At 37.9% G+C, this 6,000-nt stretch overlaps 1 long non-coding RNA gene across 1 annotated transcript; it reads left to right on the top strand.

Moving 5' to 3' along the window:
- Positions 1 to 1,995: 1,995 nt before the first annotated feature.
- LOC125215947 lies at positions 1,996 to 3,666 on the top strand. Its single transcript, XR_007175326.1, has 2 exons — positions 1,996 to 3,353; positions 3,463 to 3,666. It is a non-coding gene; the product is annotated as an uncharacterized LOC125215947 (long non-coding RNA).
- Positions 3,667 to 6,000: the final 2,334 nt, after the last annotated feature.

Raw genomic sequence — 6,000 nt, 5'->3', positions numbered from 1 at the left:
GTTTTAAACTTAGAGAATTTTCGATAGAGTGAATTTTTAGTGGGAAATTTTGCGTGGGAAAGAGTATATTAGCGCCGTATTATTGAAAGTCCTTATTTTTCCAAGAATTGTGCTACGAAATTGTGCGTGGGAAACAGTATAGGTATTGTTATTAGTAATTCATTTATTTCTAGAGATACAAAATAAGTAAACAGCTTATTGAAAAAATGATACGTACTACAATTACCAAAAAACAATGATTACTGTGTAAGTTTGAATTTACAGTCACGTCTGTCCATTTAATAGTAGTATTACTTTTTCCCATAAGTTTGAAGATTCCGAGCACCTGAATTTGTGCTATGAAATATTGCTACAAACACCGAGCATACACCGAGGACATTTAATTCACTCGCATATTGGTAGTCGGAAAATGAAAAATCCTCAGATTTTGCGAGCATTTTGTTGGTGCTCGAAAACCGCTCGAATTGTTTCAAAGCTGCTCGGAGATTTTGCATTTAGCTCGGAAAGTGCATGGAATGGGGCTGATATTAGCGAGCACCGTCAGCGCTAGGAAAAAAGTGCTTGGAAACAGGCGTTTTTTTTGTAGTGCACGACCACATACCCCCTAGTGGTAGTGATTGCATCTATACGTGACTAAATAACACTTTAGAAACAATATAATGGGATAAACATAACTGATAAGTCGAACATAGGACATTAGTCTCATAGGCGAATGTGAATCAAGGCCAAAATAAAGTCAGAGTGCGGTCTAGGTTCATAAATTCCTAGTACAAAATCCTAATGCATCGGAAAAGTCCAAGACAAAGTAGTATGTATGGAGACATACTACCTTGGGCTACCTATCTACTTATTTAAGGATCGTTCCCAACACCTTCGCCTGCTCGTCCACGTTCAACCTGCACATTTGAAAATAACATGCAGGGCTGAGTATTTGATATACTCAGTGAGCACATTGCCAAAAACAGTTCTATCTTTATTTTGTCAATGCCACAGTTGAGTGATCACGGGGTTTTACTTAAAAGACCCGAGTCACTAAATACTTTTCTTTTCATTAAGATTTGATTGCGCAATCACGTAACATAGATATACCATATCTGAACTTTGTGTGAACCGGGAATGTGGCCACATTCCACGACGGTCACTGGACCGGCCAACTCCTATGTTAGCTCACGGTCCCCTCATGTGTACACTAGTCCGAGTAGGGTTTGCGGCCCTACTTGGACCCGAATTCGATTTAACTTAAATTGACATAGCCAAGCAGATAGGTAATCATAAAACAAAACATGGCATGACAACATACTTGAGCAAAGATTCACATTTTCATACTAAAATCACGTTTTGAAAGAATGCTCACCTCAAAGCAAAATCTCTATCCGTAAGTTCTTTAACTTGGCCTTAGACGACGCGTGACGACGTCCCTTTAGGAAATAAAATGATACTTAATTAGATTTTGAGATATCCATTAAGCTTAAACATGAAGCATCCTAAGTGCGTGATCATTTTATTCCTTTTTCTTAATTCATAAGAAGTCCTTGAGCACTAAATAAATCTTGCGATTTAGTTTGGTGTGGAGGTCTATCAATTATTCGTTTAACGAAAGAGCGTTACCTCCTATATATTTTATTCAAGCACTAAAATAGACTCGAGGTCTATTCATCATTTCGCACCATAAATTATTCGAGCGCTAATACTAAAGTCCGGGAATTAAGTTTATCATCGTAGAATTAATTGGCGGACCATTACTTAACCTCAATTATTTGATTGAGCAACATAGGTGGGCTCATGATTTAATTAAATTCCTAGTCCATACTTTAATTTGAGTTGGTGGCCCAAACTCCATAATTAAATTCTATAACAAGGCAGCCCATTTCTAAAACATTTCCTTAGTCCATATTTCTTTAATTAGAGAGGCCCAACAAAGTAAATAAGAAGAGGCCCTAAACAATAAAACAAAAGAGGCCCAAACTTCTTCTCACTTCCATCGGCTCTCACAGAAATCGATTTGGGGGAAAAATCCCTAGACTCATCCCCCTCCTTCCTCTCGGTGAAAGCGCCGCTCCACCCGGGTTGCCGGAGCGCCGCCGGCGTTTCCCCTCGGCATCCCGCGTCGCTGCCCTGCTGATGTTGCACCGTCGGAGAAGGAGAGGAGGCATCGCCTCTCTCTCTCTCTCTGCACAAATGGCTCCGCTCTCTTTTCCCCGGCGAATTCAGTGTCGCCTCCTTCAATCGCCGGTGCTTCGTCGCCATTCGTCACTCTCATCCTCGGCGAAAATTTGGAGCTCCGTCGGTGGGAACTCCCGTCTCTCTCTCTCTCTCCGTCGAGTTCGGAGAAGTCCTCGGCTGCCCGACGAGCAGGGCTACCGCCTGCTGCGCCGCTCCAGCCATCTCCGCCTTTCCCCCTCTTCTCCGGCGATTCGCCGCTGCCGTCTTCACCTCAGGAGCTTAGGCTCGCCGTGGAGTTCCAGCCACGGTTGCTGCCTTCGTCACGTGGTCAGCCCCTGCTGCCCATACGAAACCGGCAGCCACCGTCCTTCGCCGAGTCTCTCTCGAACCGCCACGGTAGTCCCCGAAACAACTCCGAACAGCCCCGACTCACCCCGAAGATAAGTTCTCTACTCCAAGTTATGTTCTTCTCTGTATATTTTTTCAATTAACAGCCGGGGGGGGTGTTCGATTTGATTGTGCTTAAAAGAGTTGATTTTGGAGGGACATTAGCTCCCTGAAACGAAATTCTACATATGCGTGCTACTGATTTCGAGCATAAAGGCAGCCTATTGTACTCTTGTTCCATTTATGTGTTAAAGCTCTAACAATGCTACTACTGTTATGAGATTTCTATAGCTATGATTCTGTGTTCTTGAGCTAGCATGATGTTCTAAACAAGGGCAGAGGGTGTGCTTGTGTTATATTGATTGTGATTCTTAAGTTGTGGTGCCTCTATATGATGACATGAAAATTGATTGGGAGAAAAAGAAAATGGAGGTGTATTACCTCTGGAAAACGAAGGAGTGGCTGACTTTGCGGCTGTTCACTACTTGCTCCACCCTCTAACTCTCTGTTTTTGCTGAAATTTTGAAGTGTGTGTGAAAGGAGTTGGTATGTGGTGTGGAGAGGTCTTTATAGGCTGAGCTTTGGTGTACTATGGGGAATTAATTTGGCTGTTATACTACCTTATTCCCTTCTTGCAGAGATCCCCCTTTTGACTATGTTTCTGCAGCAAGATATACTTGAGAATTGGCTCTATTTGAATACTTAGTACTTGGCTATTAACTCCCATTGTTTGCTTGTGGCTGGTGAGAAACAGGTGCTGCATTAGGGTGGAGGATTAGCAGGCTGGACTTGCCCCCTTTTGGGTAAGTCTTTGGTCTCTCCACTAAAGAGATGTTGTCCATTTTCTTCAATTAGTAGCCCCCCTTATTTCCTTTTGTTTCTTAGCAATTTAAGCTGGTCCCTACATTGCAGGTTGGGAGGGGACTTGGGCTGCCAAGCTGCTGTCCGAGACGGCTTGATGCCTCGGCCCAACGGGCTGATCGGAGAGGGCTGCGACTTCCGGCCCGGAAGAAGAGACCCGATGCCATTTGTTCCATGCATATTTCATCTTTTTTTTTTGTTTCTTAGTTGTCATTAATTAAGCCTTGTTCTAAGTATTGTAGTATTTGAACATTAGTTGCTCGTTAATTGCATAAGAAATTTCTATTCGAAAATTCGTGATATTTTACAATGTAAATTCCAATTGTTTAGTTCATTTGATTACTTTAGCTTTTACTTGCAACTAAAAAGAATTAAATCTCATAACAAGGGCTCGAGTTCCAATAACTCTTCGTGAAAAGAGAACTTACATCTTTAGTTCGACAATAACAAAACGAAAGAAAGGAAATAAGGGTGCGGGTATTACAGAATCTATTAAAAAATCCAAATTTGATATCTTGGTTTTCTAGACATATACTACCTCTGTCCCTGAAAATTTGTCCAATTTTTCCATTTCCGTCCGTCTCCCAAAATTTGTCCCATTTCACTTTTACCATTTTTAGTAGTGGACCTCATATTCCACTAACTCATTCCGACTCACATTTTATTATAAAACTAATACATAAAAGTAGGACCCATAATCCACTAACTTTTTCAACTCACTTTTCATTATATCTCTTAAAACTCGTGCCGGGTCAAAGTGGGACAAATTTTGGGTGACGGAGGTAGTATCTCTTTGGCATGATCTTTATTACTTTTTCCGTCCCTGAACAGTATATATGAATATTTGGTTTGACACGGGTTTTAATGTATAATTAGTTAAGTAGGAGAGAAATGGATATATAAAGTTTTAAAGTATTGTTAGTGGAGAATGAGTCTCAACTTATTAGAGAGAAAAGAATTTCTAAAACTAGAATGTTCATATTTTTCGAGATGGAAAAAAAAAAAGGAAAGAATTCACATTGTTTTTAAGGACGGAGGGAATATAATTATTTTGGCGAGGAATCCATGAAGGAGATAGAGGATGGCAAGTGGCTTCAACAATTTACCCATTATGCTTCTTTTACCTAAATTAAGGCGATGGTTTAAATATTCTTGATTGGGATCTCCCTAGATGTGAGGATGGACTCTCGGAGCACTTAAAATAAAACACAATCATATACGTACATGATGTTATTTTTGGTTATTCTTTTATTTCTGATTTCAAATACTAGTTTTATTATAAAATTAATATACTACTATTAAATAGGATCTATATTTTATACAATTTTATTTCACATATCTTAAAATTCGTGCTGAATTAAAAACTTAAATAAAACTTTAAATTTTGGACATATGAATTACTTAACAAAATTAATTTTTGTATACTATAATAGCCTATGGATCAAATTAGTTTACTTATTACTCCATTATTAGTATATTAATCCACTTGATGTATAAAATTACAAGCCGCCCTATTGTGTGATCTCAATTACAGACCTAGGAAATAAAAATTATGGGATCAGATAAAAGAATTAGTAATATATACTCTATCTGTCCCAATAAATATGAAACGTTTGCTTTTCGGCACAAGATTTTATGTAGTGTTATTTTGTGAGTTAAAGCAGAGAGAGTAAAGTAAGAGAGAGGGAAAAGGAGAGATAAAATTATTTCTATTTTAAGAAACGTTTTAATTTTAATGGGACAACCCGAAAAGGAAAACGTTTTATTTCTAGTGGGACAGAGAGAGTACTTACTAATTTAATTATTATTATTTACAAAAATATTTTTTAAAATAATTATTATAAGAAATTTTAAAATTTAAAATTTATTTTTATTTTGTTATGCACGGTAGTTAAGTTTAAAATGCAAGGAATATATCGTACAAGTATACAACTATAATTTACTCATAAACTATTAATTTACTCATAAGCTAAATGAATTACGCATAGATTAAACTGCCATATAGTTCTTAAATATATTAATTAGTTATAACATACTGTAAATTATATTTTAAAAAATGAGCTTCTTCAACAATTCTCTTTCCTTGATACTCCAACTTTTTCTCACCAAGCTCTCTCTCTTCTTCCATTCAATTTTCTCCTCATGTTCATTTGTTTTCTTCACTTCCACAGACCACAATATGTATTTCTCTCCTCTCCTTTCTATTGTCCTCTAATTTGCCAGTTACTCTCATCCTCATTTCTCCTCAATACTAGAGATGAAGATATACCTTTCGTTGGTTTGAGGGCGGAGTTTCCCTCAATTGGCTGTCGATTATGGAGCTTCACGGCAGCACTCACAGATTAATGTTCCAATCAATGTAATATGCCGCAAAAAAAGCCTTTGTCTAAAATTACTAACTGGGCAATGAAATTTACTGAACTAACCTGAATTCAGATTTTGAGAGGGTGAAAATTAATCATTACAAGGATTTATCTTTTAGGGACATAAAAATTAAAATGAAATTACTAGCGTTGAAAATTTTAAAAAATAACTGCTACTTCTAATTTAAGACGCAAAAGAAAGTGTCTCTAAATTAGGGCAAATTAT

This window comes from Salvia hispanica, chromosome 3 (genome assembly GCF_023119035.1).
Source record: "Salvia hispanica cultivar TCC Black 2014 chromosome 3, UniMelb_Shisp_WGS_1.0, whole genome shotgun sequence".
NCBI classification, from domain to species: Eukaryota; Viridiplantae; Streptophyta; class Magnoliopsida; order Lamiales; family Lamiaceae; genus Salvia; species Salvia hispanica.
This window is presented reverse-complemented; position numbering and strand designations above follow the sequence as displayed.